The 24,705-nt window shown below is 38.2% G+C and overlaps 1 protein-coding gene across 5 annotated transcripts in view; it reads left to right on the top strand.

The window, feature by feature from the left end:
- The window catches only part of LOC124166367 (probable phospholipid-transporting ATPase IM), a 567,585-nt gene that overhangs the window by 197,481 nt on the left and 345,399 nt on the right, over positions 1-24,705 (top strand). The window lies entirely within an intron of this gene.

The raw sequence follows: 24,705 nt of genomic DNA, 5'->3' as shown, positions 1-24,705 counted from the left end.
GTCCCCACTCCCGCCGTTCTGGTGATATAGAATGAAACTCGCTTATAGCGATTTTCTGGGGACCATCGTCCTCTTTTGTTATAAACGGGATTTCGTTGTTATATCCATAATAAAGGATTTTGCCATATAATCACAGGATTTCCGAATTATATTCTCCTTATTTAATTTTAATTTCTTCCTCTTTAATTTTAATAATTCAATTCTCTAATTAATATCGTCTTTATATAAGCAACAGATCCGATATATTTAACCATTAAACGGCTGTAAAGGGAAGGATTTTAAGATCAACGGCAGTACTATGTGGTGATTGCCACATATAAGAACAACTGATGATAACGTAAGGAACGGTTATGTAGCGAATATGGCCATAATTTCTTCATAAAAGCGGAAATAATTCCCCTAGGGACCAAAGAATAGTTCGTTACAGCGGGGATTTCGTATCATCCGCACTCGTTACATGCGGGGAAATTAACATAGTCGATCATAGGAAATTCCAAGTGGACGGGAACACACCTCGTTATATGCGGGATTTCGTTACAATGCGTGATCGTTATAAGCCAGTTTTACTGTATTTTTTTCATCACGACCGACCTCCACATCGCTTTTCCCTCCAGAGTTTCTCGTGGTCTTACCTTCCCTCGCTTCTTCCAAGTTCCATTCCTTTTCGTACCGTCAAAGTCAGGTCGCGGTTGTGGTTTTAGAAGAGTGCTCTTACTTTCCATTCGAACGAAACGCCGTATGGATCTTATGGAGGCTCTTTTAGCACGACGGAGCTCTGTTGTCACGACGTTGAAGTCAAGTGGGACTTGGAAGCTCTACTCGAGCAGTGTATTGTTTTATTTCCTTAGTCACTCTGCCTTCATCTCGAGCCCATATCAACTATGGATCTGTAGAAATATTATTCAAAGTACTATAATTCCGCTCCTGCGATATTCGTTGCAAGAGAGGGCGTTTGAATAGGGATTGTAGAAAAATATTTATTTCATGTGCAAGTTGGAGGAGTCCTCAGTTTTTTCTGGGGGAATAATGCTTCGTTGCACCCAAATGGCGGATTTAGGGGGGCCGAAGGGGTCGTGACGTCCCCCAAATTGTATCAAACATTTTTAATTTTGATTAGTGCAATAGTTTTTGTATTCTTATGAAAGAGTATTGGGAGCACATTTACATATTCATGGCTACATGTTTCAAACGTGAGAGAATTTTGAATTGTATTTATGGTAGAGCATATACCTCCCTACTGTAAAAACGCCCCTCTCTACCGCATACTCGCCGAACCCACGTCATGACCATTCCCCCGAAATTTGATGCTGAATCCGCCTCTGATCACCCATCAGCCAACAATTCGGTAGTGCAACTGCCTTATTGAATAGTCTCTTCTGGATCTTCGTTGCGACTCGTTTTGTTTTGTTCTGAATATTTCAAGATATACCCCTACCAATGGTCTCCATAGTAGAATAAAATAAAATAACTTTGTTTTTATTCCACACTTCATTTTAAATAGCACGACCCGGGTTTCAGCATATAATGCTATCACCAGGTTCATCAAGTCAATCAGCATTAGATGCTGAAAACCGAGTCGTGCTATTTAAAATGAAGTTTGGAATAAAAACTAAGTTATTTTGTTTTATTCTATAATGAAGCAATTCCACAAAGTAACGCCTTAGACCGTGTCTCCATAGTCCTCACCGGATTTCAATGCTTCATCCCTCCAAGGGCCATGAAACAATTATCCCATCGCAGTTTATAACGACATATTGCGCACCGTTTTCTTTTTTAATTTATGGATTTCTTCGACTAAATATTTTTTTGCGAGGACCGTCCGTATTATATATGTTCTTCCCTTTTTTGGAAGAATAAATATTTATTATGCTCTAGAATCATCTATGAGAGTGAAGAAAATGTATATCATGTTCTGCTCTGAAAACAAGTCTTTTTTTAATATTCCGTATAAGCGATACAAAAAAAATTCGTTTGAAATAAATTCATCACTTCTTTAATAAATTCAATTGATGAAAAGAAATCTTCATAAGAAAAATAATTGCAACAAAATATTCAATATCAATAATTCGAAAATAAAATTTTTCTGAGTCTATGTGTGTCACTTGCTGTCGATTTTAAATTTGCTTAAATATGAGGCCAAATTAATTACTTATTGGAATGTTTTGGGGCAAATATATCCTTATGGAAGTATACCTTCATATCGTGGAAAAATCTATGCTGTGACTTGCTGGATTCATTCCTCTTCGGACCATTCGACCGTTTTAATTTCGTCGAAATGGAAGCCCGTGGCCCGGGAGTAAAATGAAAGAGGAATGCACGAAGCGTTCTGACCCAAATCGGAATTCACAACCGTCATATTGCGTGATGCCTCGCACTTGTCTTCTCTGTCGACCATTGTCCGTGTTCACTCGGAATTAATTCCAGTGACACTCGGCGGATTAGTTTGGCCATATTGTGGAGCTGCGGCAAAGGGTAGGATGTAGAATGAAACGAGAATTTTGTGGTGCACTCCTTTGGACGAATTTCGGGCTAACAATTTCAGAATCAGTGATATGAGTGATTTTTGAAAATATATACCCTAATTTCTGAGAACAGCTGTTCTTGAAAAAAATATATTATTTATTCAGCCCATAATTTTAACAGTAGGCATTTAAAATATTAACTTTTGTTTTCCGAAAATAAACGCTCTTAAGTTATTTTTTCAATATAATTCTTGCACGAATACAAGGATCAAGAACTTTGCTATTTCCACATAATATGAGTATTCCACACATATTATGTGGAAATAGCAAAGTTCTTGATCCTTGTATTCGTGCTATTATGGATTTCCACCAAGTTACGCCCTCTACGATTAATTAATATAATTCTTGTCATGTACTTATTCGCACCAGTCTTTAAATATAGTTAAATTATCTTTAATGTCGGGAGGGAGGAAATCCGTGGTCTTTATTTACGGGAAAGCCGACCTACTTTAAAAACGACACGGTATTAGCCACCATCACCGTTGTAGTCTATAGTAGGTACGTGAAATCGTTCGGAATCATAACAATTGGAGATCGGCTAAAATGGTGCGTTTTTTTCGCTTATTTGGTTTTCTCTCAATAAATTTCATAGTTATCCGGCAGTATTTACTTTAAGGTAACATTTTCGGAGAAGAAAACATATTTTTTGGTGAGGTGTAAGTTTTTTGCTTCATCATCCTCTGCTCGAATTGGAGGAATAGTGTGTTGCGGCTTAAATCAAAATGTAATTTTAAGTTCTATTTGCGAAAAATTTGTTATTCATACACATTTTTAAGACAAGCAAGAACAATTTTCGGCTTCTGAGTATTCGACCAAGATTGAAATGGCTAAATCCCAAATCACGTGATGATTCTGATTTACTGACCTCTAGGGAAGCCTTTGTTTTCATTAGTTTTCTTGTATATTACGCAATTACTCGTACAACTTCTTTTTTGCAGAGCGCTCTGCGAAAAAGAAGTGATATAAGTAATTGTGTAATATCCTAGAAAACTTACAATGGAGTACCACAAAGTTAATCATGAGCTAGTGAATTTTTTTCTTTGTTTTTATATTGTTTATTTCGATTCATTGAATTTAACACTCTAATCGAAGAAGAAGTGTAAGTATTTCAGTGAATTGATGAACTGTTGATGATTATTTCATTCGCAAACTTTTCCATTTCCCACAATGCCTTCAAATTTGCCTTGTATTTAATAACTTGGGGTACAATTTTCGATGTTCTCTCTTCATGGCTTATATTCTCGCCAATTGCTCGGTCAAACAGTTCTTGATGCATTTGTTTGAACTGCGGTTTTGAGCAACATACTATATGGGTACGATCATCAATTACTTCCCCTTTGAAAAACGTGGAAGAATCGCGATAACGTGAAGGACGGTATAAATTTGGAGCTGTAAAATCCTACTCCCGGTCTTTCACTACTATGGCCTTACCTCTTTCTCCTTATTTGTCCCGCCTTAGGCGCATTTGTTGTCCATCTCGTTGGATCATGTTCACCGCAATTAGCCTGTTGAAAACGCCACAATTTTGATGCGCATTTGTGTGTTGCTTGAGTGGTGTGCTGTTTGTGTCAGCAGAAGATTAAACATTTAACATTGGTGACATAAATTTTTATTTCAAAAATGAATCGAGATAATTATAAGATACCTAAATCACTCTTTCTTAAATTTCTATTATTTGGTTTTTCTTTTAGTTTTTATTTATTTATTGTTGTAAGTAGTAATTTTTATGAGTTATTAATTCTTATTTTAGAAAGTCTATTTCGAATACAAAAAAAAACATATTCGTCAATTGGCTTTATTAATCCTGGAAGAAGAAAAGGCATAGGAAATACTCATATAATAGTAACTCCATGAGGTATTACGTATGTTGTTGGAACTGTGGGGGTCATAATTACAAATGTCTGTAATTTGTGTATCATTGGTTCCACGGAGACTGGATTTAACATCACATATACTAGTTGGGTAATGAACTGATTAACCATAGGCCTAACCTCGTTTCTCGGTTCTCTCCACTGAAGCCGTAAGCCCTTTCTTTCATATGTCCTACTCATGAAGACTTCCTATTCGCGCATTGCCCAACTTCGTGGCCTTCATAGTTCCATCCCTCTCTGCTTTGTCCCCTCTAACCGCAATCACCGCTTCCTTATCTCATTCAACAGTTTGCCACTCATCATATACCATGCACACGCTGACATGAGCATTTCCTCGCTTCCCTCCCTCGAGTCCTCCTCCCTGAATTCGTATTTTGATTTATCGTCTGCTCCCATAATTTCTAAGGCGTGCGACCTTGGGGCCAGGCTGCGCGGAACTTTTCGCGAAGGGGTCCGTGCCACGAGAATGACGTGATTAAGACGACAAGTCCCCGAAAAAAAAATCCAGGGGAAAAAAATTGATTTTCGTTTAAGTTAAGCAAGATAAGAAAACGAGGGTAGATATTCCTTCGATCCCTTCCGTGATTTCATTTACTTCGCAATTTTCCCTTTCTTAAAAGCGTTTTTCTAATGAGTGCTAACAAAGCGTATGATATTGAAACAATATCGGGCATTTTGATCAAGCTATTGTATCAACCTTCGAAATAGTTTCAAGTTTTAGGTTTTATGTTTAGCTGCAAAACCTTATGATGATAAAGATGATTTTTATTTAAGTATGTGATTGAAAGTCGTAAGTGGTGCGGTCACTACAAATGATTGTGTTAATTAGTGGATTTTCTCGGGTTCGACATTAGTTATCGACTCATTCTCGCTCTGCTTGCACGGTACATTGATTTTTCTTCTTTTACGGCAATAACTGTGTTTGATGTCACTGTCCAAGTTATTGTTTTTTTTCTTATAATTTATGATAACTTTTTGCTCTCCATGCCACATTCGGTAGGGTAATTAATTATTATGCATCCAATCGGCCTCCACGAGCATAAAGTCGAGCTTCATGGACGCATATCCTATCGTTCAGTAGCTCCGTAATTGGTGCTTCGTATTTTATGGTCGATTTCTGTGGATGCAGCCATCATTGGTCAAATAATAGCCGCAGGGTCCGTGGTCCGTGTCCGTGGTCTATCTTTGTTACCGGGAAAGCATAAGGAATTTTATCCTTTCCATGCAATGATTTACATAATATTTGCATTCATGGTAGAAAAAAGCAAAAAATATCTAATGGTATTCAGCATTAAATTATTTATATAATACTAATGCTGTCCAATCGTAGAGGGCATGACTTTTGCCAGCAGAGCGAGAATGGGTCAAAATCTAATGTCGAACTTGAGCAAATCATTAACACGATCCACTGTAGTGCGCACATCATTTATAACTTTCAATCCTATACTAACACAAGAAAGCCTTGCAAGAAATGATTGGTATCTTTTAAAGATACATTCCACGACAGATTCCGTAGACCGGATGACATTTTTAACATATGACGAAGATAATTTTGAAATATGACGAACGCATGAGCGTTACACACAAAGCAAAGGATTAAAAGGAGCCAGAAGACTTCACAATCCAATTTAAACCCAGACCGCAATGCATAAAAAACCTAGTATTTAGCATCATGAAGTAGTTGTACCTAACGGTCAAACTATAACTTAAAACTAATTCGAAGGTTTGATGCAATTACTTGATTTAAAACACCCGGTACACAGACTACTAGTAGAGTGCATTAAATTATTTGTGGAACAGTGCTTTGTTTTTGCTTTCTTATGCTAAAAATATTACTTCGTTACACCAAGTAATGCCGAAGTCAGTTGATGAAATTCATTTTGGTGTCTTTATGTCCACTCTTCTGGGTGCTTAATGTCCCTCCTGGCATAAGGAACGTCACCGTTAATAATAAATATTTTTTTCTGTTTCTCTTTTGGCCCATTTGAGAAATAATTTATCAAGTAACTAGGTAACAATAATACGATAAATAAATCATAATTTGCGCCTGAAGATGATGATAATTCATTGAAACCCTGGTCGCGCTCTGTAAAAAGGAAGTCGTATAAGTAATTGTGTGATATGCAGGAAAACTTATAATTGATCATTCCGTCCAAATGGATGCTTTTTTTACGGTGCAGCTCCGAATGCAAGAGCGCTTTTTCCCAGAGCGTGACTTTTTCCCTCATGAAGTCTCCTACTGCTTCGCCAGATTACGGGTCCGTCGCTTGTCCAAAAATCAACCCTGAATCATACGTTCATTTTTTCGTCCCTCAGAATGATAATTCCAGCGATAGGATTTCAGGGACCAAAGAGAAGGAACTTTATCGCTTTTTATGGCTTAATGATAAATATATATTTAATATAATGGCATATTTTTTTAACAAAATTACATATATATTCTAACATTAATCAGAATTATATATGCTATCAGCGGCACTGCCGTAGGAGACTTGCAATTCGGATTTTTATTACAATTTCCAGAAATACTAATGATTTCCCGTGACAAAAATAATTTCCCTGGAACGGAAATCGAATCCCGGACCTATCTATCGGATCTTCCATAGCAACACGGTAGTTTCCTTCATTAAAGAAAACGAAATGTATCGATTGCGATTCCTTACCCACCATTAGCGTATTCATAATATACAAATTATTTGGTTTTAGAAATCCCAGTTAAGACGAATGGCAACGGTCAATTTTAGCCTCATTTGAAAAAGGCCAGATTGGCGCCCATGCGATGCCACTCCACGTGACGTCTCAGGGAACTAGTTTCTGTACGAGTAGAGAGGAGTTTTACATCTTCTGAGACTACCAATGCATGCATGAGGCACAGTGCTCAGGGAAACATGTCTTAATAATCACTTATTAAAACTGGCTAAGGTTGGAAAGTTTTCTTCGTTTGATAAGATATTAATAATCCTTTTTTAAGCCAAGCTCTACCTGCTAGCAAGGTACTCGGCTACCTGCTAGCAGCCTGCGTCGTATCAGCGCTCAAGCCTCGCCCCAAGGTCATCTCACTCGCCGACAGCTGGAACCAGAAATACGTCACACGGACTTTTCCCATCATTCCTACTTAGCCGTCGCGTTTTCGCGCGCTTGAAATTTTTCACTTTTCGTTTAATCGCGAAAAATAGATATCGTCATTCGAAAATCTAAGAGCGTGAAATGCGCACTCCAGGAGTAATAATCTTTCGATTTAAGCAATAAAAAAATAATAGGAAACCACCCTATTGTAACGCGGCTCATGGAATTAGATACGAGAATCATGATACACGGAAATCCAAAGGTTCCCGGTTCGATGCCCGGTCCGTGAGGTTTTTTTCACAGCGATTAATGTGAATTTCACCGCCCATTCACGCGGCAGAATTGAATGTATTACACATACAGTTATACTCGTATAGCGTGGAGAGTCTATTATTTTTGTGGCCGTCAGGCAATCAAGAAACTAAAAGTTCATACGTATATTTAAATATTCATGAGAATAATATATACTTCGTTAAACGCGCCAGTAGTCTTGGGTTCTTCCCTTTTGAGATCGTCTGTAGTGGCAGACGACCACACTCCATTTTCTCTCGGCCACCGAGATCAATGCAATAGCGGATGGATGCCTTGGGCCAAACCCCAAGCGTGAATTTTCGCCGTTCCGCCCAAGGTATCATTTTTCCCTTTATTTTCCCGCCATTCACTTACATCCCCAACGTACTACCTCGCTTACTATAGACTTCATAACACGTGATTGGGGTAGTTTCCTTCATCAAAGAAAACGAAAGGTATTGATTGGGATTCGTTTCCCACCATTAGTATATTCATAATATACAAATTATTTGGTTTTAGAAATCCCAGTTTAGACGAATATTAATGGTCAATTTTCACCTCATTCGAAAAAGGCCAGATTGGCGCCCATGCGATGCTACTCCACGTAACGTCACAGGGGCCTAAGTATACGAGTAGTCAGGAGTTTTACATCGTCTGAGATTACCAATGAATGCATGAGACACAGAGGTCAGGGAAACATCTCTTAATAATCACCTATTAAAATTGCCCAAGGTAGGAAAGTTTCCTTTGCTTGAAAGGGTATCAATAATCCTTATTCAAGCCATGCGCTACCTCCTAGCAGGCAACATCGCATCAGCGCTCATAGCCTGGCACCAGGGTGGCCTCTCACGGCGACAGCTGGTACCAGAATGACGCCACACGGACTTTTCCCAGCATTCATACTTAGCCTTTGCATTTTCGTGCGCTTGATAATTTTCACTTTTCATTAAATCGCGAATAATAGATATCGTTATTTAAAAATCTAAAAGCGTGAAATACTTACTACAGGTGTAATAATCTTTCGATTTGGGCAATAAAAAGTAGGAAACATGCCTATTGTAATGAAGTGATCATTAGGAGCTTGGTGGAATAGGCGCTAGCCTACTGACCGCAGGGTTCTGTTTAATTTATACACCTCCAGCAAGAATAGCAAGGGAAAGAAGGGTGACCAAGGGAAAGTGGTCGCGCAATCCTTACGTTAACTCTGAGGTTATCCATTCTCTAACCTCTATCGGAATGGAATAATTGTTTCATCATGAAATTATTTATTTATTTTATTTAAATAATTTTTACATATACAGCCGCGGCGCCAATTACGGTGAAAAGTTTAACAAAAACATGAAGTGAGACAAAATATAAAATTAACACAAATACTTAACAAAGGATAAACCAGAGGACAGAGGAAAAACATTATATCAGATCACATATGCTTTTACGGTGAAATCGTTGAATTATAAGTGAAAAGGATTGATAGAGTTAGTATAGAAGGTAGGAGAAGCGAAATAAATGTGAGCGCTTGGTAAGAGAGATCCTTGGCATATGGAGTAGGGAGAGCGAGCGGGTGGATCGAGTTGGTATTCTAAAAGTCAACAAAGAGAGCAGTTCGGGGCAGACAGAAGTCGAGTTTAGAGTAGTTTGAAGTAATGTTATACTCAGTTCATTAAATTCATCGTATTCTTGCTGGTTTGATCATTGTTACATCATTCAGATTGAGCTCTTTGGCTATAAAAATGAAGTCAGCAGTAATTTTATTTAATTTTTCCATGGTCACTCTTTAACTCCCGTTGGCAAAGGTATTCGGGTAATTACGGGTATTAATACATTACTGGATTGATTGGATTCAACCAGGAAGCAGGAAGTTCTCCATTTAATTGAATATTTTCAGATGAAGGTTTGTCAGGAGGACGACAACTTTCGCGTAACATGTAGACTAGGTATTGGCATAGTGACGATCGTCAACTGAAAACAAAAAATTTGTAGCCACGGCATATTTTTAAAATTTCTCTCGCCAGTAGTAAGATTGGAGAGGAGGAGCCTAGAAGAAATATTAAATTAGAAAAACAATGATATCTACTTAGTAACACCCTCGTGGACGTTTCAAAGAACTAAATATAACTTGATGTGAAATATGTTACATTCGTCATGATTTAAAAAAATTTTATAGTCGTCACTCTTAGCTTTATAAACTATTTAACATATAGAATAAAATAAAATAGCTTTGTTTTATTCCACACTTTATTTTAAATAGCACGACCCGGGTTTCAGCATCCAATGCTATCATCGAATTGTACCTGATTATACCCGGGTCGTGATATTTAAAATAAGGTGTGGAATAAAACAAAGTTAATTTATTTTATTTTATAATGAAGCAATTCCACAAAGTAACGCCTGAGACCGTGTCTTATAATAATTAACATATGCTGTGCAATGAAGGGGTCGTTTTGGAGCGTACACTCGTATGTCGTTTCCGGCGAGAGGCTGTTAAATAGTGTTTTAGGGATTCCGTTTTTCTCCGACTAATTAATGGAGCTGAAAACATGGAGATGGCTCCTTGGGAGGCTTGACCCAATTTCAAAGTTTTCGATTCGTTGTCCACTTGTTGTATCCATTAAGGTCAGTAGTTCAAGGTCAGCAGCTTGGTTTAAGAGGGAGATAAATTTTCTAAGTAACGCTGAAGATGTAGTTTCGAAGATTTTCGCGGCGTTGCACAGTGGGCTAGAATCGAAAAAAGCTGGCCAAAACCTCAAAATCAATTTTTTTGAGCTAGGAAGTTGAAACTTCGCATACACATTCTCAAATAAATTGTGCATAACTACCCAGATTATTTTGGTCCTGTGTTTTCACTTTAACAATATATGTGAGGTCAAAGTTGAGCAAATTTAGCGAAAAACGACCACCCTCGATTTTTTCTGAAAATTGCCGACTTTATCCTCGTGCAGTGGTTTTATAAATAGTTTTATCGACAAAACTGTTATACCATCTTAATTGACACTTCTTATTCTTTCATTTGAAAGGTTTTTAAAGATTTTGTTTCATCAATAACCATAGATACATAACAAAATGGCGGAGCCTGTTTTCAACCCATTTTTTTACATAAACGTAGAAAAAAAGTAGACATTGTCACCGGCTTACACTAAGTAACTTATATCATGTCGTTCTTTGAAGCTTCTACATTGTGAATCTAAAGTCAAACCTTGCACCAATTTGCAACCCCGAATTTTAAATCGTTTTTTCGAACGCACGGACGACTCCGGTTCTGGCCGGCGGCGGCGGAGAGTACGGCGACGCGGCAAGCGGGTGGATGCAATATGGTCTCATTCACTTTTATGTGTGGATAACAGATATATTAGTGACAGAAAATAATCACCAGAAAGTAAAATTTATAAATATTGCTACGAATGACTCTCATTATGCAATCGCTGGGCACTGCAAGAGGTGCACTGAAAGGTTTCTTTCTTTGAGTGCATTCCATGGAGAATGGACTTAAATCGCGTTCTTAAAGTGGGGAAACGAACTCTTTTATGAACTAACAAGCTCTATTTCTAGGCAAGAGCCCTCGATGATCCATGGCCTCCACTTCCTAACCTGCCATACATATTTAAAGGCCTTCGGACAACGGTCGTTTTATAGTATTGTTGTAGTGCCGAGTCCTTCGAACTTGTTTTTAGTTTGAACTCCTTTTAACTTTAAAAGCTTCGGAAGGCATATTACTCACATCGAATAATGCATTCTTTCTAAGAATAACAGTTCATTTTAATCTATGTCTTATGCTCAATATAAAGTATTGATTTAAAACTCTTACCTATATATCAACGTCATTATTCTTAAAACTGCGCTGCTGACAAAATGGTTATTTTTCAGGAATATTTTACCATACAAACATAACATAAACAAAAGCAACACAATTTACGCTTTTCCCAACTAACATTCTTCAATTAGCACTGTCAGCAATAAAAGGTTACTGTTTTTCATTCACTATCTGACGAGTTTTTATCACTTTCACTGTCTGAGCTAAAGCATTGTTTTCCTTTTTCAATAACAGATGCATTACATTGTTCGGTAAGCTGTGTGTTTCCTCCAGTTTAATTGGCATAATTTTTGTCATTATCACTTATGACATTAGGAGTTGTCTTAGAAATAAATCCCTATTTGTGGCCACTCGTGCCACTTTTCTAGTCAACCGTTCACGGAACTTTCTCACGTCCTTATATCGTGCCTATATTGCTTCCCCTGTCAGTTGTCGCAATTAAGAATGGACTCTGTTGCAATGTCAGCTCCTTGAATGAAGACCTTATGCACGGTTGGTGGCATACCATAATTGTATTTAAAGCGTCAGTGAGAGAGAGAGAGAGAAAATTAAATTATTTGGAGAGGAAATCTAGAATAATTGTGATGACTTTTGAATACTCGTGCCTGTTTCATGCTTCGCCTAACGAACAGCATTTTTTACCTAAACAAGAAGGCACAAAGGTGCTCACGAGCAATAATTCATGAGACATAGGCCCTCGTTCCCACGTGCAATTATATTTCGCATGTCCTCACTGCTATCAAAGCCGTGTTTGCAAATTAAAGTGCACTTTATATGCGACGCGAAACTAGGATCTGTGGAAATGCACGTTAAGATTCGAGTCGCAGTAAGAGAACCGAACCATTTTTGGAAACTTCTTATATAACCTCTGCTACAATAATTTCACTCGGGTAAATGAAATCATATGCTCGCGTCACTCTCTCATCGCTGGGGTTAATATTATATCCCTGGCATTTCAGATTTTCGAAGATTCTTGCACCGAAATTTGGTGAGCTGCATGGACACAATTACTTATTGAGAGGGCCTCTTAATCTGACATAACATAATATTCGGGGTCGCATTTTATCCACTTGGCAAGAGTTCTTCTTGCCTCCGAGGATGGTCACTGTATCTTCCTTTTGCATTCGTTTTCCTCCTATTCGTTCTTTCGATAGAACCCTGAAAACATGAATTGACGTCCATCTGCACTGGCTAAACTAGAGCAACAAGTAAATTGTGCTGCATAAGGAATAGTTATTAATTGCTTTAAATCAAGAATATAAACTAAATAAGAATAATGAACTCTTCAAGCACCAAGACAGTACTTGATTTGGCAAAATTCGGCAAAATCAAGTACTGTATTGAGCCATTTTCCATCACGTTTAAGGAATATATTAACTGTTATTTTTAAAAAGTTTATTAGTTAGTAAAAGAGTCCGTTTCCCCACTTTAAGAACGCGATTTAATTCCATTCTCCATGGAATGCACTCAAAGAAAGAAACCTTTCAGTGCACCTCTTGCAGTGCCCAGCGATTGCATAATGAGAGTCATTCGTAGCAATATTTATAAATTTTACTTTCTGGTGATTATTTTCTGTCACTAATATATCTGTTATCCACACATAAAAGTGAATGAGACCATATTGCATCCACCCGCTTGCCGCGTCGCCGTACTCTCCGCCGCCGCCGGCCAGAACCGGAGTCGTCCGTGCGTTCGAAAAAACGATTTAAAATTCGGGGTTGCAAATTGGTGCAAGGTTTGACTTTAGATTCACAATGTAGAAGCTTCAAAGAACGACATGATATAAGTTACTTAGTGTAAGCCGGTGACAATGTCTACTTTTTTTCTACGTTTATGTAAAAAAATGGGTTGAAAACAGGCTCCGCCATTTTGTTATGTATCTATGGTTATTGATGAAACAAAATCTTTAAAAACCTTTCAAATGAAAGAATAAGAAGTGTCAATTAAGATGGTATAACAGTTTTGTCGATAAAACTATTTATAAAACCACTGCACGAGGATAAAGTCGGCAATTTTCAGAAAAAATCGAGGGTGGTCGTTTTTCGCTAAATTTGCTCAACTTTGACCTCACATATATTGTTAAAGTGAAAACACAGGACCAAAATAATCTGGGTAGTTATGCACAATTTATTTGAGAATGTGTATGCGAAGTTTCAACTTCCTAGCTCAAAAAAATTGATTTTGAGGTTTTGGCCAGCTTTTTTCGATTCTAGCCCACTGTGGCGTTGGTTAGATGATCTTTCCATTCTATTCGGGTTTTTCACCGCGTTTGTTGTTTTCTAAAGACAATAGTTTCGCTGGCGATACAGTCGGCGTCTTCAGGTCGAAGGAAGAAGACCTTCGACCTGAAGACGCTGACTGTAACGCCAGCGAAACTGTTGTCTTTAGAAAACAACAAACGCGGTGAAAAACTCGAATAGAATGGAAAGATCAACGCTGAAGATATTGTCCTTGCAAAGCGGAATTCTTATTGGAAAGGTTTTTCTCCTGCTAAAAAGTAACTTTCATTGCATATTCTTATTTACTTCAGAGATATTTTGAGAATTGGGATTGATTTCGTGTACCTTTTTCCAAGAGGCGGACGGTCTCCATTGCACTTGGCTCTTCATCAAAGCACATTTAACGTAATCGTGTTTTGAATAGCGTTCGGACGCTCTATGCGATGATGGTATTGGAATAATTAGTTTGCCCTTGGTGGTTGGATATTATTGCTGATGTGAACCGGCGAAATTGTTTTAATCCATACAGTTTTAATTTGTGCCTAAAATATTGTTGAGGCGTATGTTAAGAATCAGTAATTTTTACTCAGAGATTTCTAGGGAGTATGGAAATCCATAAAATCAACGTTCCATTGAAAGTGATCTTGTGATAGCCTAGTCTTTAACCCATTAAGAGCGGACTTGCTGTTAAATTATAATTCTTGTCCATTTTATTAAAACAGGTGTCGCGTGTATTTTTCCTTGGCATGGGGTGGCAATGATTAATTCACGAAGGTACTCTCGTAATGCTCGCATACTAAATGAATCGGCTTGATACCAGATGTTTGAGGTAAAAATCTGCACATGGAGAAGCGAATTAATTTAACGATGTAAATCGTATATTAGAAATATCATCTCATAATTGAGTGTTTTTCTCAGTGATTTTTATTTTTCTTAAGTATTGGAAAAGGCTCTTGCTTCGATACTTCTTTAACTTCATTGGTTTTGGTCACATAGCCAAACATTTTGCGCCTAACTTGGCATGGGTTGGCAATGAATAATTCACGAAGTGCTGACATTTTTTAGATCGGTACGACCGGTTTTTCGTCTACTTGCGTAAACATAAATAGTGTATATTGCGGTTTATGTCACTTGCTAGTAAGTTGGATAATTAGTTCTGACATCACGGAGGTAGCAAGTAATTGTTAAAGAAGATATTTTGGGACATAATTTGGCGGCTATTAAGTATTTTAATTCAGTCATCTCCATTATTTACTCTTTTCATTAATACTGGCTATCTTGTCCGCCCCAATTTAGCATATGGAGGAAATAGCTTGTGAAACACACATGGAGGTTTTGTGATACAATTAAGAGATATTCATTAAGTGGATTAGTCAATGATATGGCGGTTTTTAGCGAGGCCGCTTGCATTCCTTTTAGGGCGTCATTCAAATTCGAGTGCATAATTAGAAGTGGACCTCCAGGAAGTAATGAGATTGTATAAGGAAAATAGAACTTTCACGATTGGAATCCAAGAGTGGTAACTGTTTGCTTATAAGTTTGAGGACGGCTCCGGACTGAAATTGCTGCCCAAGTGGGAGCACCACTGAAGTCAAAATTGAAGTGCGGAACTCTTTGAATCTGTTGTAATTTATGCTGTACTTATTATTTTATTTTCTAATTAAGTCTTCAGGTTCGCAATACAATAACTTAATCAATCAACAACTTTTTTGTTATTACTACAGTAACTTAGATACCAATAACATATTTCTTTTGTTATAACACGTATGAGAAATTTAAAACGTATGAGAAATTGCACACTCTAACAGAATCTCTGTGTGTAAAGAATATTAGGGATAAGACGGGCAGTCAATTCAGTATAATGTTCGAAAATTATTCATATCGGAAATATACCGGGGCTAGTTTTTGTGTAACCGCATGAGTTCACTCTGTGACCATAATGTTCAACATGCTAAATGAATCGGCTTGATACCAGATATGTGAGGTAAAGAAATCTGTACATAGAGGAGCGAATTAATTTAACGATGGAAATCGCATATTAGACATCACATAGGATATCGCATCAAACAAGTTTATATGGAAAGATAGCTAATTAATTAGAGCACAATGGAACAAAATTTCATATGCCTGATTATAAAATGTTATATTGTCATCAGAAGCAAGCAATTGCGAAGTGTTTTAAGCTTAGCTGACAATGGGAAGTAGGTTAAAAATAAAGTACATATTCCATCGATGAGATAGACAAACAGACGAAGCAAGTCAAGAAAATGCGTGTAAAAAGGAATAATATTTTATTTACGCTTGCTGAGCATAGGCACATAGCAAAATTAATGCAGCCGGAAATAAAATGAGAAAATAACCACTGGTCGCTTTTTATTCCCCTCATCACGTCAGCGCCGCTAGTTTCCAAACTTAACAAACGAGGAGCATCAGCAGACGATAAGAAATAAACATATGATATGCGAAAAACACTTTGTTACACCAAAATACACTGCAACTGATTGCAATAATGGTGGTGTATTATAATGGTCTCTTAAGGATAAATGGAAAATTAGTTCATTTTACAAAATTATACCTTTTAAGTAGGTAAACTAGGCATAAATTTACCATTTTATCTCGAAAAGGATTCAGGTTCGATAATTCCTCATTTCAATATTTATTTTCAGCTATAAAAGTGATTTATGTGATGTGATGAAATGGTGAATGGTTCCTCTCTTCATCCAATTTTACACTCCGAATTAATGTGCGTGGGTGTATTGAAATATTTCAGCTATAAATGTCGCCCCGGAGCAGAGGACACTTCTATGAAAATAGCGTTCCGTATTCGTATGTATCTGGGTCAAAAACAGGGTATATCCAGGCACTCCATTTATTACACCACTCATGCCTTCGCATTAATCGGGATCGTAAAAACTCGGAATGATTATTGATTCTCTGATCAATTCTGTTCAAGTTAATAATAGAATAGCATCGCTTGTTTATCGGAGAGATCCGTAGTCAAATGCAATTACCTCCTAAAAATGGTTTTTTTGGTGAAATGCGTTGTTGGAACTGGATATTTGTGGAACTGAATGTGCTCTATCATTAACAAAACTTCCGAATGGGAATAATGTTCTCGCCGGCAACTCACACTTTTTTTTAATGAGAGTCGGGATTGAATATTTGTAAATGACCCATTGTGAACTTAGTGTTAGGAGATTTTTTCCTCTAAAATCATTGGAACGTTGAGTTTAATGAGAAGGCATTAATGGAGAACCAACATTCTTGAAAAACGATCATTTTCTATTCTCCGATCAAGATTGACGTCATATTTATCAAAATATGAATGATGCTGTTTTCACTTTTCTATCCTGGTAGTAATGTTGGATTATTGTCGTTTTCTTATTCCGCAAACCCGTACCGACGGAAAAGCATATTTTTTACTTTTCCTATTGTGCTATTTTTCTACTTGAACCTCAAAATTAGCTGGATACCGATTGAATTTTATATTAAATAAAATAACTTCACCGCGACGAATCCGGTCGTGTGAAACTTAATATGTGAAGTTGCCAATGTTATTTTATTCAATATCAAGCAATTTCACCAAATAAAGCTTGAAACAATTGACTATCGAATATCATCCTTTATAAGCTTTGATTAATTGATGGACTCATGATATTTAGTTGTTATTTCATTAGGAATTCGTTGCTTTCAATTTTACGCTTTTCTGTTGGAAGGCATGTTCAAATGAAGAATATTCAGTTGCGAAAAGATTGGATAAAATCATCAAAATGTTTCGCTATTTTAGCAATTCTAAAATTCATTGGGAACGGAGGTGTCGCCTGATTATTTCTAATGAAAGCCTTTGTATAACGTAGTGGCCATAGTTCAATGGACAACAAAGCTGTAAATTTTGGATTATAGGTTAAATATACTTATTCTGCTTTAATTTGGCTATATTTTGTTATATCCACGTCTTGAACCTTGTTCTACATCCTCTTGGCGTAATCCACTCTCCAAAACGGATTTTCATTTTTTTTTGTCGATTAACTCTCTCGGAGGTGTGAAAAAAAACTTGCCCTCCGGGGTCGCCCAAAGTGCTTCGCCGACGTCGCCACAGTCGCAACTCTGGGAAAACATTCGCGTAATTGAGGAGCAAACGCGCACGCATTTAGCGAAGTGAATTTAAGGTCTCCCTCCGCCACCGACGGCCGACCGCCTCGTAGCGCACTGGCGCCCCCTGCTTTCCGCCCGACCCCCCACGTTGGCACACTGCGCTTAATTGAATGCATATATCTCACAATTAGAGATCTCTCCGCCCCCCGGGGAAACGGAGGGGGAGGAGATGCGAAAAAGGCTAACTGTGCGCGGTCGGCGTGGAGACTGTTCCTTGTTGTCGGTGTAGTCAAGGGGGCGCCAATGTTGACTGCGTGGCGGAAAATCCCCTTTGTATCCCAACTCAACGAGTCACGTTCTGTCGAATCATCTCTCAAAAGAAAGTAAGAGGACTGGGTGTTGTTGGTGGGTGGCTATGTAAGATTATTCGCTTTCCCCCTTTTTTCTTTTTGCGAATCGTAGTACTCCTCAATTCTTGCTTGCCCTTTAAATTAACTACTTAACAACATCCTTACCGGTAGATTTTGCCTGGTAGAAATCAAAATTATTCTTCTTCGGTATTATATATTTTTTCTGATTGCAGTAAAGGGATACGTTGTGATTTTCAGAGCGTAGGCTTAATAATTATTCCGAATTAACATAAATGGAGGAGGTAACTTCTATTTCTCTTGTTAACGTTGAAAAATTGCTAAAATTCCTTCGCCGCCGACAGAGGTGAACTAGACCACGTATAGTCACTGTTAAGCTACAGATAACCTTCAAGTCTTCTCTGCTTTCCTCGACGGGGGAATGTTTTGGCTATCGGAGAGTGTTCATGCTTTTCTAGCACGAATTTTACAAAAGAGGATCCTCAAGTCGGCTTCATAATGTGTTGTCGCCTACCGCGCATTTAACTGGGTTTTCAGAAGTCGCCACTAGCGTCGCTGACGGACAAATTGATCCGAGTTTCAGGGGGAAATAAGATATAATTGGGGGTTAACCGAAATTTATACACATGGTGATGTGATATATCCAATTAATTACTTTTCAATGCTATTCCTCGCAATTTCATACATTACACTAAAAAATATTGGAAAAAAGTGGCTCGCATTCCCTTTATCACCGCGCTGCGGACATTCTTGAAAACTGATTAAAATGCGACCGAAGTGGCAACAGAAATCAGCCTTATATGGGATGGAATTGGACTTCCTCTATGCAATCCCCTTGTTTTCTACCTTGAAAACATGCTTAGTGCTCTAGGCGAGGGTAAAATAGTCAAGTTGCTTCATTTTCACCTCCCGATTAAGTCAAATCGATTTAATGTTGACATGGAACGTATGGGAATTAAGCGAAGGTCGTGGTAGGAAAATTACGGAGACGGCTACCCCAGGCTTGGGGACTTTAGTAAGTGACTGTACCAAGCCCATACATCAGTTGTCCTCTAATCTCGTAATTCAATGCTGCAATTATAAAAATAGATATTATTCTGAAGAAAAGGAATTTTGATTTCTATCTGGTAAAACATACCGTATAACATAGGCAGTGGGGTGAACAATGGGAGCCTTGAAGCTTAGTAACTCGGATGATAAACAAACATATCTCACTGCCCACTTGTTTTATTTTAACAGATAATAACCTCAGAGTAAGGATTGGGGTAGAGGGCGCTTTCAGGCTGCGCAGTAGAAGATTCTGTGGTCAACATGGTTACCACGTGATCGTGGGAAGAAGTGCGGGAATCCTTACTCTTCTTGTGGGAAGAAGTGCGGGAAGTGTGGGATGTAAGTGCGGGATCTTGACTACATGCGCAGTAGCCAAAGCGCACTCTCCCCCATCCTTACTCTGAGCTAATAACACGTGTTTCGATTGCTTTACAATCATCATCAGGTTCTCAGATTACTTGCTTATTTCTCAGATTATTGTATAAGAATCAAAACACGTAATGTGAGCTGTTAAAGTGAAATTAGTAGGCAGTACGATATCTTTGTTTTTATCATTCGATATGTTGTTCCACGATATCTCTCCGCAAAACTTTGACTTTATTAGTAACTCAGCATTGTGAGTTGTGGATGAATGCATCGAAGGTAGAACATGCTTTTTTTTCAATTGTTCCAATGCCTCATGCCACGTGGCCTCCAGTAAAAATGGGGCCTTCTGTTCTGCCTTCTCTTCCACTAATCTCATACGACACTTAAGTCCTCAAACCAAGTGTACAGATTGCTGAATCTCTTCCTCTCCAGACTCCAACCATTTTTTTTTCATCCAAGATTACTTGAAGCTGCGATGTTGCTTAAGCGTCCCTGCGATTAACAAAGGAGTAATTCTGCCGGAGTGCTCCTTATTAAATTCCTCTCCCAAAAGCAGCGTGAATGGCAGTGGAAGCAACTTTTCTTGAGTGAATGGCTAACTTTGCTGGGGAGTCTGCTCTTTTCCATCTGTAGTGGATGGTGGGAATGCGATTTTCGTTTCACGAGGGGCTTCCCGGTATTCTGCGATATTGAATCAGAATTTTATTCTCGAGAGTATCCCGAAGAGTTGCGGATACTTGTTAATTAATTATTGATCCGATGTCTCTCTTTTGTTTCTTTCTAGCTCAAGTCTTGAGCCCTTCCTTAATTTTTAAAGGTTAGGCAGTGTCTGAAATAAAAGTACCCAGCTTTATTTACCGTACAAATGCTTTAAAATTCTAAATTCTATCAAATGTACGATAAAATTGCTTAATTGGTTAAAATAAAAATGTAATTGAAACGTATTTATTCTCATGCTCTTACAAAGTCTGCCGTACGAAAATTTTTAGTATATTTTATTTGAGTTCTTATGTATGAACTATTGTTATCATTAAAGTACTCTAACGATTAATGTAGGTTTGTATGGAATATTGAAGAAGTATTCTGGAGTCTCTCTTCATCGACTTCCCCCTTCATTTCATTTAAGCACTTCCCTCTTCAATTCACTGAAAGGCCTACTCTACCAGAATGATATTATTATTTAAGTTCTACCGAATAAGGTAGGTTTCCATGCAGTGCTTAAGAAGAATTCTGGGAGCCTCCCCTTCCATCATGCACTTCCCTCTTCAATGCACAATAAGACCTACTCCCTTTCATTCTATCTAAAAATCCTATTCTTTTCCTTCCTCTCCCCCGTTTACCTAACATTCTACCCTCTATCACCGTTTTCAACATCACCTCCCCGCTCAGCACTCGCTCCATCCATACCTTCTGTCTCCTCAGTATCTCGTCTAAAAACTGTCTTTTCTCACCCACCATGTCCAGCACTTCGTCGTTCCTTCTCCTCTCCGTCCACTTCACCTTTTTCATGCTTATTCACACTCACACTTCGAATGCCTTCATTCTTCATGTCACGTTTTACGTAAAAAATATTAAAACGGAAGAAATGTACACAAGATATTATTTAGCAAAATGATACACGTACTAATGCTCGATAGGGAATTCATTGTTGGGTGCGTCTTAAAATATAGTTCTTTTAGTTTATGGAAATCAGTGGTGTTTGAACATTAAATTATTGTCTAACCCCATGCGATATCACAGGACAGTACTGTCGCCAGCAATGCCATCAATCGCGAGGTTGTGGTCATCATCATTAGTCAACAATCATAAGATTGGTTTGACACAGCTCTCCATTCTTCTCTCCTATCCGCTAGCCTTTTAATAGCGACGTATTTCTTCACTTTTACATCCTTTATAACCTGTCCCATGTAACTCATTCGGGGACGTTCCTTGCCGTTTTTTCCCTTCCACTTGTCCTTCAACTGTTGTCTTCGTCAGGGCATCATGCCTCAAAATATGGCCAACTAAGTTGTCCCGTCTTCTGCTTAAGGTTTTTAGGATGCTACTCTTTTCTCCCACTCTTCTTAGCACTTCCTCGTTACTTACACGGTCGATCCATTTTATCTTCATCATTCTTCGGCAGCACCACATTTCGAATGCTTCCACTCTTGACTTCTCCGCTGCTATAGGTAGTAATAATAGATAGGTAATTCTAATAATAATATAGATAGGTAATATAGCTAATAGATAACAATATGGTAGAGGTTGGCACTTATAGATATTTATGATTCTGATTTTCCTTAAATTTTAAGGTTTTCTTTAGTCGATTGAATGCGGGTTAGATTCATAACTAGATTATTATTCATAAACCACACTTTGCAAAATATTTTTACGTCCTTTGAAAATCCTGGTGGATGATATTCATTTTGATAGGGTACAGCATCCTCATTTTCTGTCATTCCGTTCTTTTTTCGCAGAATTGAAACTCTTTTACTGTCCGTGTCGCTTCCGACGCAGAACATCGCCTCATTCAAATGTTAATCCGTGGGGCATGCCCGATTTGTTACATGCCGCGCATGCAAATTTGTATGTTTTGCTTCATATAATTGTAAAAATATCCAATTTTCCTTAATTTCCGGAGCGTTTGGCAAAAGAAAAAACATAATATGTATCAGCGTCATAGCAATCCATGGACAATGAGCGGAAATGAGGTCACATCGGAATTGGACATCCGCTTAGTATCTCAGTAAAGACTCGACCTCATAACCTTGGGATTCGGAGGCGAAGTTCCTTTTCCGCTACAGGAAAGGTAGGTGCTTGCGATGATACGTCTATAGGTGTACGAAAAATATCGATCAGAGCTATAATACGTAGTTGCGTTGTTTCAACAAAAAACTGATATAATGTTTCAACTACATAAGAATCACTATCGAAATTATACTTCATCATTCTACTGATATGGCTAAATTTTGGGTCTTTTCAATTGGGCTGTATTTGAAATCAAACCACGTAAATTACATTAAAAAGGCGCTAAAGTCGGCAGAAAAATCTGGAAAAAGTTTTTACCAAAAACAATATAATGATTGAATTGGCAAAGTTCGAGGCTGCATAATTTTGCTCTTGCAACCGCCACCTCGTACCAGTAAATATACTTCCTTGATCTTAGATATAGATTTATATGACAAATGAAAGTGCTGAAAACCAACAAACTTTTGAAAAATGGAAACATAAAACAAATGATAAAATGAATGCTTACTGCTGCATGTAGTTTGAGGGTGCAGTGTTTTTATATAAGTCAAATAAAACGTGATGTATCGAAGTTTAACAGATTCGGAGCGGAGCTAAGCCAAAGACGTATACCAATATTCTCCGTGTCCTATTTTACTTTTCAATCTAAATTAAAAAGTGGTGGTAAATTATTTTTTCAGTATCACGCGCTATAAATATTGCTTTTGAACTGTATAGCCGTATGCCTCCGTGTTGTTGTTGTTGTGTTGCTTGCTGTGAAAAGGAAGCTCCGCCAAAGATTCATTTTTTTTGGTCGGAGGAAGCTTGATTTTTCCTACTCTTCTACAGGGGATGAGAATCGATTCTAGACAGCTGTTTCGTTCGTGCGCTCACGAAATCATATTTTTAGGGCTTTATCTCGTTTCGGTTTGCACTCCAACTGCATCGATTTCTGGAATTCCGTTCGACCTTACGCGCACTCACGGGATGAATGGAAAGGTTTTTCCGAGGTTTAAGTGATTCCGTCGTTGAATGGCCTCTATGCAATGCGTAGCAGCTATATCCTTTCTGAGCATCGTACGAAGATATCCCATTCTCCGTGTGATATCCGTTGAGATTAATGTTATAATCCCGTTATTGGTTTGCTCTAGTTCTCCGTTTCTCCTTATTCCATGTCCGTTTTTTTTTACTTCCGATATGTTCTTTTCCGCGTAAATCGTTATTTTTAATATCCCATTATTTTTTATTCATCGTCATCATAATTTTTCAACAGTCCTAAGATTGGTCTGACGTATTTCTCCTATCCGCTAGCCCCTCCACAGCGACGAAATTCTTCTCTTGCACATCCCTTATAACCTGCCCTATGTAACTCTGTCGGGGCCGTCCCTTGCCCTTCTTCCCTTCCACCAATGGGGTAGTTTCCTTCATCAAAGTAAACGAAAGGCATTGATTGCGATTCGTTACCCACCATTAGTGTATTCATAATATACAAATTATTTGGTTTTAGAAATACCGGTTTTTGACGAATGGCAAGGGTCAATTTTAACCGCATTTGAAAAAGGCCAGATCGGCGCCCATGCGATGCCACTCCACGTGACGTCACAGGGACCTAGTTTATATGCTAGTAGATAAGAGTTTTACATCGTCTGAGGTTACCAATGTAAGCATGAGGCACAGAGCTCAGGGAAACATGTTTTAATAATCACTTATGAAGACTGGCTAAGGTCAGAAAGTTTCCTTCGTTTGATAAGGTATTAATAATCCATAATTAAGCCAAGCGCTACCTGCTAGCAGGGTACTCCGCTACCTGCTAGCATCCTGCGTCGTATCAGCGCTCAGAGCCTCGCCCCAAGGTCACCTCACTTCCGGTAGCAGAAACCGGAATGACGTCACACGAAGTGTTCCCGGCATTCATGCTTACCCGTCGCGTTTTCGCGCGCTTGAAATTTTTCACTTTTCATTTAATCGCGAAAAATAGATATCGTAATTTAAAAATAGGCAATAAAAAAATTAAAGGAAACCACCCTATTCTGCTACGATTGTTTTTCATCTGACCATCTGGTCTCATACTATGGCCAACAATGGCGGTCATCTCCTTAAGAATTCTAAAAGAGTTGCATTTTCTCCAATTCTACTTGGTACTTCATCATTACTTACTCGGTCGATCCATTTATCTCCATCATTCTTTGGCAGCACCGCATTTCGAATGCTTCCACTCTTGACTTCTCTGCAGTTTTCAACGTCCAAGCGTCGCTTCCGTTGAGAAACATGATCTATTTTTTTTATAACATCAATTGCTTCCTCGTTTCCTTCGTGATGTGTTTCACATAGTTACTGTGTCTC

The sequence above is a fragment of the Ischnura elegans genome, chromosome 10, assembly GCF_921293095.1.
Source record: "Ischnura elegans chromosome 10, ioIscEleg1.1, whole genome shotgun sequence".
NCBI lineage: Eukaryota > Metazoa > Arthropoda > Insecta > Odonata > Coenagrionidae > Ischnura > Ischnura elegans.
This window is presented reverse-complemented; position numbering and strand designations above follow the sequence as displayed.